The sequence below is a fragment of the Sinohyriopsis cumingii genome, chromosome 7, assembly GCF_028554795.1.
Source record: "Sinohyriopsis cumingii isolate HCF-2022 chromosome 7, ASM2855479v2, whole genome shotgun sequence".
In the NCBI taxonomy this organism is placed as follows: domain Eukaryota; kingdom Metazoa; phylum Mollusca; class Bivalvia; order Unionida; family Unionidae; genus Sinohyriopsis; species Sinohyriopsis cumingii.
The window spans coordinates 117,192,135-117,203,213 of record NC_142967.1 but is presented as its reverse complement, the minus strand read 5'-3'; positions in this window follow the sequence as shown (position 1 = coordinate 117,203,213).

The following is an 11,079-nucleotide window of genomic DNA, read 5'->3' as shown; positions in this document are numbered from 1 at the left end:
TTGCCTGTTATTTTTGTTGGACTTAACTGTTATTTATGCGTGTCGATCGCATGAAACGGTGTTTTTGGTGTGGCCAGCTCATAACGGCAAATTGCTGTATTATTTTAGTAAATAAATGACTGGTTTGGCCTGGTTAAAACTCTCTCTCTCTCTCTCTCTCTCTCTCTCTCTCTCTCTCTCTCTCTGTAGTCATGTTTCATAGTTTGAGGGTGCAGGGTAGCGATAGGTCGAATGAATTACAGCACTGGTTCCCGATAGCTAGCTGACGGCTATCATTATTCGCAGTACGGGTTCGATTCCTCGTTGGAACAAAATATGACGATCTAATCAATTTCATTATATTTGTTTCAATCTGTATGATTTGCTTTCATATATTCATGTAGCCATGTATACAGTATGGGAACCACGGATAAACGCTTTATTCTCTGTCCGGTATATTTGTGTAAATGTTCGTTATAATTAGGTTATATACCTTGCATTTTTAAGTGTAAGTCCAGAATCCAGCGGGATTGTGCATTTAGCTGAATGTTATTTTCCCCTCGCCTCTCGAGTAGGTTCCTGTGCATCTTGGTCCCCTTTCTTTGAAATTATACCTTCCTTTGAGAGAGGAGCGCACCGACGACTGGATTAGAGATCTTTCACATGAGAATGCGGATAAGTTTCCAAGAGAGCGTCTTCTTTACAGTTAGGTGGTTAATAGTATGCCCTGGAAAAGCGTAAAATGCGCGAGCTTCCAGACGTTTCGCTCTCTGGGCCCAATCCTGGGTTCCGTCCCAAAGACCCATCGTCTGCTTGTTTATTGCTCGCCATTATGATATTTCTTCGTCACTGCTTGAAGCTAGAAGTGGGTTCGATTTGTTGTATGATGTGCTCCAACCGTTACGCATATCAAATGAGAAGTTGTTGTAATCCATTTTTGTTTCTTCGAAATGTAATATTTGAAAATTATAGTTTCGAAAGTACGTAAATAAATAAAATAAAGATTTCCTTTTATAGAGCTATCAACGATCTCATTTTTATGGGTTTTTTGTGCCTTTCTTTGTCCATGTTCACTCAGTAGGCTCCATATGAGAAGTCCATAGGCTGTTCATCTGGTTTGAAACTTCTTCCTTTACAAGCCAGAAGCTTGACCCTTTATGTATAATGAACACTTGTCCCGTTTTCTTAAACACCATTGATCGGGTCAGAATGTTATTTATTGTTAAAATTCTTTTTCAGAGGAAAATTAGTAAGAATTTCAGTTTTTTTCCGGACCATCAAGCTACACGTGGGTTTGACTGACTGAGAATCAATGTTCTAAGAGAGATAAAAATTCAAGTCAGATTTATTCAATATCTGTTCGTAATCACCTGTCAGGATGATTATCAGAATGCAGAGAAATAATCTTCTTGACATTTACAAGTTCAGTCTTAAAAATGCATTTGGAAATATAACTAATTTCTTTTCATACGTTGCTCGTTCCTACATTGACTCAGCCGTTCTGTCAACATTTAGTACTGGGGGGGGGGGCAAATTTTATATTTTTAAATAATTTATTTCATTCTGAACTTAAATACCCAAAGCAAATTTGTAGAATAGGTCGTTCGCTTAGACAATGAGAAGTAGTAATCCAAATTTTTGTTCTAAATTTTAATACTACAAAACTTATAATCTGCGAAATTGTATACATTAAAATCTAGAAGATTAAATTTCTTTCTTTAAAATCTACTACCGCTCTCATTTGTATGGGTTTTTAGATGTAAGAGCAATTCCCACCGATTTTGGCTCAGTGGCTTAATCGAACAGTGAGATTCCGAACTCAGAATTTGTTTACAAACAATGCTGTCACGTGGAAGTATTCTGATAATCAAATCGTTGATTGGTGAACGATTGGCCAATCAGAAATTAAACTCTTGAGGGAACGTGACCGAGCGCTTGGAATAAACATGTTACATTGCGATACAAATCACCATACCTTCATCCAGTAGCAATCATTATTAAGTGTACTAATACACTTAATAAAATATTGGAATGTAATCTTCGACTATTTGTGTAGGTAATTTAATTTGACAAACTTGTTTTGTTACATGAAAGACGCGATTTGGATATACACTACCAATAACACGATGCGACAAAAATCGGTAGGTCGTGTGGAACGAAAGTAGAGGCATTGGAATACAATATCGAGGACGACAACATTTTTGGAATTTGTATATATCATGTAAACAAATAGTTGTTCTAAGTTTAGATATAAATTTAGCCAAGTGTAATATAAGACCCGTATAAGCACATAGTTATTGAAGTCGCTTTAATTCTCTCTTTCCAAGAGACGGTATTCAATTCGATATTTATCCAATTAACTTCATGAACATTTTTTAAATATGATGGATTAATCCAAAGTCAACTATTAGAGATATCTGAGTCGTGAACAATAGTATCAACTATTTGGTAGAGATATCTGAGTCGTGAACAATAGTATCAACTATTTGGTAGAGATATTTGAGTCATGAACAATAGTGTCAACGTTCTTGTCGTGATTTTTAATTCTCATTTAAAATATTTTGATTGCGAATATAACTTGGAACTATGAAATGAGTCCATCTAAGCCAACTTTAAAAAAAAGTACATACCATTTGTAAAAAAAAAAACAACAGAGTTTCTTACGCGATATGATAAGGGTTCATTATACCCGTCTACTGAGGACAGCACATGTAAATCAGCTATCGAATAATAGAGATTCGGATAGACCCGTAAAAGAATGGACAACCAGTCATGTTGTAATAATTACATAATTGTGTGTCCAGCATGGGTTTGGTAGACCAAAATGAAACAATGTACTATATAGGATAGATAATTTAATTCTTGATAACTTGTGCACTATTCCTCATAATTTCTTGAACATTTTTAAACTGACTTACGATTTTCTTAATTGAAAGTACTGGGGAAATTTGTAAAAATCGATACGCCGGTTTGAAAGAATTATATATGCAAATGAATGTGCGATGCACGCTGCTGTTCATTCAACTCAATTGATTTATACGCGGATGAATTTAACACCAACTAGTATTGTATCGAAGTTATTAGTACATAGAAGTAATATCTAAGATCATTAATGGTTTAAAGGTTCTTTTGTTAAACCTCCAAAATTTCCGCGCGAATGCAAATTCCTTTAATTTTATAACAGTGAACACGGGGCAATTTGTGAGTAATTGGCTTATTGATACATGTATCAGTTTGTGCGATCCGAGATCTCGTAGTATTCAAATAGTAAGGTACATATAATAGTTGTCAATTGGCACGTTATTATGAAACGACTTGAAGTCTATATGAAACTCACAATAACGAATTTGCTGCGGGAAAATCGTGTGCAAGTAATTGTTTTTAAATTTTTGATATTTTGCAATAATTTCGTTTTCCACTGCTATTAATATGTATCTACTTTCTTGATAAAGTTCCTTAGAGTTAAACATGACAAAACGGACAGCGACCGGCATTTACTGCGAAAACGCAATGTCTGACGTAATCATAATAGCACAACAATGGGGTTTCAAATTAGTGGAAATCATAGTATTAACAACATAAATTAAATTTGATTGGTTATAATTATTGTTTAAATGAGACTTTCCCCGGCCTAAACTTAACGACGACATCCCGTGGGAGGCATAGTCTCGGTACTTCGATTGCATAAATACGTTGATAGTTCGTATTAAATCTATGTACACTATCATTTGTGGAGTAGTGAGAGGATTAGATAATAACTCATGTTTGGAAATGGTGAGAGGATTAGAGCATAACCCGTGTTTGTGAGTAATTAGAGTATTAGAGGATAACCCCGTCTTGGAATAGTGAGAGGATTAGAGGATAACTCCTGAGTAGTGAAGTGGGATACCCTAGCGACAATGGAAATTAGCATTACAGACCCCCTTGGGACAATCTGGCGACAATGGAAAATTAACATGGAGAAAAATCGTGGGACAATCTGGCGACAAGGGAAATTAACATGGAGAAAAATCGTGGGACAATCTGGCGACAAGGGAAATTAACATGGAGAAAAATCGTGGGACTGTTGAGCGACAAGGGAAATTGAACATAGGATTTTTGTTTTAAAAAAAAAAAAATTTTTTTTTAAAAAAGGGGTAGGCAATTCAAAGACTATCTCTTTTCGAGAACTATGGGGGCCCTGAAAAGGGCCTTTGGGTTTTTTCTTCTTCTTCTTTTAACTTCTTAACTTCTTCCACCATCCTCTTATTTTGTCCATCATTCCTTTCTTCTTTTTCTTTTCTGTTTCCGGCAACCAGTCCGGGTGGCCCATGGCCCGGAACTTCTCTTGGATTTTCATCCAGTTTGTGTTCAGTTTTTCGAATTCATCCCTTTTTTTTCTATTTTCTTCTTCTTTTCTTTCCTTTAACCACTTTTCTTTGATCTTCTTGACCTCTTCGGTCAGCACATTCCTCATTAGTTCTTCAGCTTTCTTAAGTTTTTCTAACCCCCACTTCGCGAAACACCAATCTGTCCATTCTACAATGTCTTCTAGAAAGCACCTTGCACTCGTCACATGATCTATCGCTTCTTTTAACTTACCCACTTTGACATACGGTGGGTTAATTAAACCTCTGATTCTCTTCTCCTCATCCTCTATCATTTCTTTTACAATATTTACGGATAAGTGGAGGCTGGTTACTTGTCTTGAGACGAAGTCTTTTGTCACTGCATACCTCCATTCCTGTTCAACCCTTTCTACTACACTCAATCCATCTACCATCCAATACCAACTTCCCATAAGATCGTTGTATAAAGCTGAAGCTGCTGGCATCTTCTTGTTTGCTTATTCCGTAGAATGGGTTCCAATGGCCAACACTGTTAGTTTTATACTCAAAGCGCGAACGTGAAGGAAAACATCCCTTAAAAACATAAAATTGATCTTACCTAGATCATGACCCAACAACGCGCGGACGTGAAGGAAAACATCCCCCTACTTTCTCATTTCATATAATAAAACCCTAACTTTACTCTTCACATACGCTAAGAAACCCATAATCTACTATTCACACAAACATACCTTAGCTCTTACAAACACAAACACACCAACACACAAACTCATACCCTCACACTATCTTAAAAAAGAGTTAGTGTTTATATACACACTACTCTACCTACACACATTGGCAAATCTATCGTTATTTCTTTTCTAGAGTATTGGGTAGCCCTGAAAAGGGCTGTTTTTTTAAACTCCAGATGCACCTATCTAATGGTTGCACCTTCCTGGCCTGGCGCCGCACACGCATCTTCTTCCCCAGTCTTCTTTCACCTTTCTTCTGGGGAGCGCAGAGGGAGGATGATTCGCTTCAGCACCCCAATCCTCTGTTTCAGGAATATTAAACGACATCATCTCTTCTCTTTTCTTTTCCTCCTCTTCCCTCTGTCTTCTCTCCTCTTCTTCCTTCTTTATTCTTGCTTCTTCTACTATAGCCTCCGCTGATAGTTCGTTTACTATCCGCCTGGCATATTCCAGGTGCATCTGGAGTTCTAACAGTTTCACTATTCTGCTAGTCATTCTTCTGGCTGTGTTGATCAATCAACAAGGGTAGCTGGACTGCCGAACGAGTTTCAATTTATACTGAAAGCGCGGACGTGAAGGAAAACATCCCCCTAAAAACATAAAATTCATCTTACCTAGATCATGACCAAAAAAAACAACAACGCGCGGACCTAAAAGAAACACTCGCTCACTTTTTTATGCTACCCATCACTTCAATAGACTATCCACATACGCAAAGCAATCCAATCTAACCCTAAATATACACCTCAAACAGCCCAAAAAACAAACATCATTTTAATCTACTATCCACACCAACCTACTTTATCACTTACAAACACAATCACACAAACACATACCCTCAAAATTTTTAAGAAAGAGTTAGTGTTTATTTTCACACTACTCTACCTTCACAAATTGGCAAATTAATAGTTATTTCTTTTCTAGAGTATTGGGTAGCCCTGAAAAGGGCTGTTTTTTTGTTTTGCTATGGCATTCTTTTTTAGTTTCTAAGAATGCGATGTCCTCTGAGGATAGACTTTCTGGCGATAGGTCTGCTTCTTCGGAAAGAGAAGAAGAATTCTTTGGTGTCGATACGACAATCGACAAAGCCTCTGTCAGCTTCAGGTTGCTGCTGCTGTTGCTGTTGTTGCTGCTGTTGCTGCTGTCTCTGAAGTCTGTACTTCTCTGTCCATTCTTCTTTCTCCCTGTTCATTTCTTCTCTGAAGAGCTCTTCTATCAGGTCTTCAGTGATTTTTAACATTCTCACATTCTCTATTTCTTCTGGCTTCGGTATCAGACTGTGTCTGACCCTATGCAAATTCACGTAGGCTTCGTTGAGTTTAGCTAGTTTGGAGCACATCTTCTTAGGAGGATGAGTCGACAATGGATGGCTAGACTGGGAACAACCCGGTTCTTAAAGTTAAAGCGCGGACGTGAAGGAAAACATCCCCCACACGGTTTTCGAGCCGCAACGTTCATGAGAGGGATAGTAAGAAATGAAAGAGCATCAATCCAACATTCTTATAGCTAAACAAAAGACAAAGGCATTTTTTTCTAAACACAACATTTTTTATTCAAAAATCACTTAACACTAAACAACAACATTTTTAACAATAATCCAGCACTATAACATCAAACAATTTTTTTTCAAATCACAAACATTTTTTTCTTCAAATACAATCTACTTTAAACAAGGCTGACAACGTTGTGAATGAAATTGTGATTTCCACTGTTGGAAATCATTAGGCCATTGATGGACACTACGTTTCCTAGCTTGAGACAAAAGATAAGCATAATGGTCACAAAACCATCGATCTACTTTCACATCGTTTCTAGCAGAAGAACGAGGATCGAAATGAGTCACTAAATGTTCTAAGGAATAGCCCAGGCTGCGATGATGCAGAAAATACACACAGTACTGTCCACACACCAAGGAATCTGTGCCTTGTAATTTCACGTTATTGAATCGGGTGGTTTGAGCATTTCTTCTCATAAAGTCGATGATATCGTCTTCCAAAGGGGGCAATCCATACGAATCGAAATATTCCACACATCCTTCTTGAGGAAAGTAGACGGCTACCCAGTGGGTTCCTGGGAGATGACTATCGTCCGTGTTGATCACGTAAGCTTGATGGTCTTTAGGTTTGCGATGAGGGAGTTCATCTTTGGCACAGACGACGGGATTCCAAGAAGACGTATACGAACTGTGGTTCAAAAGGTAATAAAGTTCCCAGGTATCCATTTGTGTTTGTTTTCTTCTTCACAGGTAATAATATGTCGTCAATTCGATCCTGACTTTTTGCTTGAAAATGTCTGACGAATAAACGGTTATTCGTTCTGTTTCCTCACTCTGATTCAGGAGAGCTTCGATACGATGGATCTCTTGAGTGGTTAATGCTGGACAAGAATGTTCACGCAAGTCTTTATACCACTGGTGCAACACGTCTTTGTTCGAGATGAGACTCCAAGCTTCGTCCAGATACTCGTCCAATTTTTCTTCTTGACTTAACATTAGGCATTTATCGTGTTGAATTTGACTGGGATGATCGTTTTGACATCCATAACAATTTTTCTTGATCAATTCCGTCATTTTGTCGACCAAGTGTTTGGCAAAACAGCAGACTAAATGGGCTTCTTGTTCTGGCCATCTCGACTTCATCATGATATCTTCTTCGTCTTTGTCTTGAGATTCTTCTCCTTCCACGGTCTCCTTACATTCCATCTCCAAAGTTTCTCCACTAGGTAAAGAGGGATAACAGTCTTCCATGGCTTTCTAATAATCTAGAATGACTTCTCTCAAACTGTTGATTTCTATCGTATTATCGAATTCTGCATACAGGATGACGTTCACTGTCACTGGTAGTTTATCTGCAAACTGAAGTTCCACACGAATCTGGCCAGATTTTATAGGGTGGAAATGTCCCTCGTCGCTGCCTTGGTCTGGAGTGAAATCGAAAGCCCACAAAGCATAGCCTCCTGCATAATCGTCATACTCAATGCCGTGACTGGTGTTGGTTCCTAACTGACCGGTGGCTTCGTACAGGGACAAGTACGATCTCAAGTAATTCATCTTCTTGTCACTAAAGTCAGGTTCGAAAGGTCGGGTACACAAGGTCTTGCCATCACGACTGACTTCGATTTTCTTCACTAAAAAGTGTTGAAAGTTGAAAGGATTTTCTTTGAAGGCTCCGTTGAAGGCTGAATTCGTGACCATACCAAGGATCAAACGTTTGGGTAACTGTCCTTGGAACAGATGATCTTCGGTTATGGATTGAAGGTTAGCGGGAATGGTGAACGTTTTCACTTCCACACGTCGGATGGGATACTTGGCAGTCGTTCTGCTCAACGTTTGACTGATGTCGTTACCCACTTTGGGTAACACTTCCACGCATCGTACGTAGAGTTTGGCCTCCTGGATTATGCTTTTAGGAGCCTTAGTAGGATCAGCAGCTATCAAATGGAAAGCGGCACTGCTGCGATTCAGTCTCAAGCGGACATTCACCCCGTTCAGCAAATATTTCTCTTGCAACCACATGTCCAAATGCAAACGATCCATCAGTTCTAAACTCCTCTTGTTTAAGATTTTCTCTTCTCTTGCCTCAAAGCCGGGATTGCTTCCATCTGTTTTTTCGAACTTGTTCGCTTCGTCAGCTACCCACAGCACGCCGGCATTGAGATGACTATCCTTGGCATCTATTCCGTACGTCAAGAGATTTTCCAAGTAGGCACGGTAAGGGTAAGTATCCATGCTGCTGCTGACTAGTTTGTTATTCAAGTACAAATCCACTGAGCTGAACAAGGAATGCATGAAATTGTTGACGGGAGCTATTTCGTCAGCGTCATCTACTCCACTATCATCTTTTTCTAGAACTTGGACTTTCAAGTACAAGTAACTGCTATTCAGATCGATGTAATCTTCGGGCTGCCCCTTGATTTCAAACTCGATGGGAGCGGAATCGGTCAGTGTGGAGATGGGATTAAATTCCACCCATTGGGATTCTTGCATGGTCATCATGGTGGGGGGCATGGCAAACAGATCCAGTTCCGTCTTGGAACAGGCGCAAGACTCTCGGTGCATCATTTTGTTTTGTGTTTCAATAATCGAAAACGTCTAAGTCTCGAACGGTTCTTCTTTTCTTGGCCTTTCTCGCTTGAAGTCTGGTGAAAGGGTGTTTTCTTCTTCGTCGTCTCTTTCTGCCTTGTCCTTGCTGAATGCTTGACTCGGTAGCGTGCAGGGCATTTATAGGTGTCTCTCGTCGGCCCAAAATGTCTTTGCCCGTTTGCAGCAAGACATTTTTGCCAGCCCTCATGAAGGCTTCTTTAGGGTTTTGTTTGTCGATGATGACATTTTGGAGAAATTCTTTGCCTTGTGTCAGTGCCGCATCTTTCAAGGCGTGCAATCCGCGTGTCACCATCGGTTTCAACACTGGGGCCACCGAACGAAAGGCCGATTTAAACATGTCTCCTAAACCGTGTCCTCGCTGTCGAGCCACCCCTTGGTACACTGGATACATGACTTACGAGTCGTGAGAGAACCGTTTTCGAAAATGGAGTTTCACCGTGACTTTTCCTTTGGTGAATGGAATATTTTGTCCCAAATCTCCTTTTATAGTAATGTTGACCATGTCCAAATACGACTTGCTGACCGGCAAATAGTGAGGATGGACAAATTCGCGGTGGACGTGGTAAGTGTTTCCACCTTCCTCGTCAGCGTTCGTGGCAGAATCCACTTTGAAAGGAATGACACGCAGTAACGGCACGGAGGTGTGTCCCACCACGTTGTATTCCACCACATCGGAGTACACAAAGATCAAATTCAGTCCTTGGTTCAGTTCTACCGGGGTACGAAAATACTGGCCAAAAGTCACGTTGTCGTAAATGACTGGTAATTCGGGTGGTGTTTTTTGTTCTAATTTCTTCCTCAGTTCCATGTCCCCGCCCAACATGTCAAACAATTCAGGACAAAATATAATGGAGACGATTTTACTTCGCTCAAATTTCATCAAGAAGCGACGAGCTACTTTGTGGTACTCCATGGTGACACTTTTGTTCTTGACATTGGCATTATCCTTCTTAAAAACTTCCCCAAACACACCATTAAACTTGGAGGCTATGGCGCTGACCAAATGATGACCACTGAAATAATAGCCTGGGAGAATGGACAAGTTGTAGGTCCACGTTTTAGTTTTCTCATCATAGCTTTTATTGGTATATGTGCTACTAGTCTTATCCAACTCCTCTTGCAATTGTTTGTCATGAACTTCCACCTGAAAACAATTTTGCTGGGGAATGACATTGAGGACTTGGGTCGGGTGAATCATTTCTACTAAAGCCACTTCCCAATGGGCTTCGTGATCTAAGGGGATGGCTTGAGGTAATTTGGCCGTGTAACAGCACAACGTGTTGTTGGGAAACACCTCCATGGAACTGTCACTGGGTAAAGTTAAGTAAAATTGGTTTTGGTGACTCATAATTCCAGAGTTCTGTGGCTGTCCGAGGGGTTAGTGGATGTCAGAGGCGTGTCTCCGCCCAAAATGGGGTTCTGGTTGTGGTTGTTGGAGTGGTGACTGGCACTGGCACTGGACACAACGTTCCCGTTCGAGGAGAATTTCAGGGAGGGATTGGGAAGCAGGTAACCGATGCAACTGCTCAATAAAATGGTCCACAATTGTTTGTCTCCTTGTTGCAAACTCAAATTGGCGATGGCTGCCCCGATGACACAATACACCACGAAGATTTGGCAGAAAAAGACGATTTGCGTTTTAGGCACACGTTCTCCACACCACACCCACAAGGGTTGTTTTTGTAAATCTTGCACAGAAGAACTAGGGGAAGAAGGAGTGGTCGACGTAGCTGCGTCTGATGTGTGAAAGGGCATGATGGTCACTTCTTCTTTTTATAGTCGATGACTTGCGAAGCGTCGATCCAAGAATCGAAACTGGGTGGATATCCTTTCCAACGTACTTTGACTTCTTTGACACGTCGTTTGCCCACTTTACGGGTTCTGCGTTCGAGAATGCTTTCGATGTCGTACACGTCGTCTTCTTTTTTGGTGACACTTG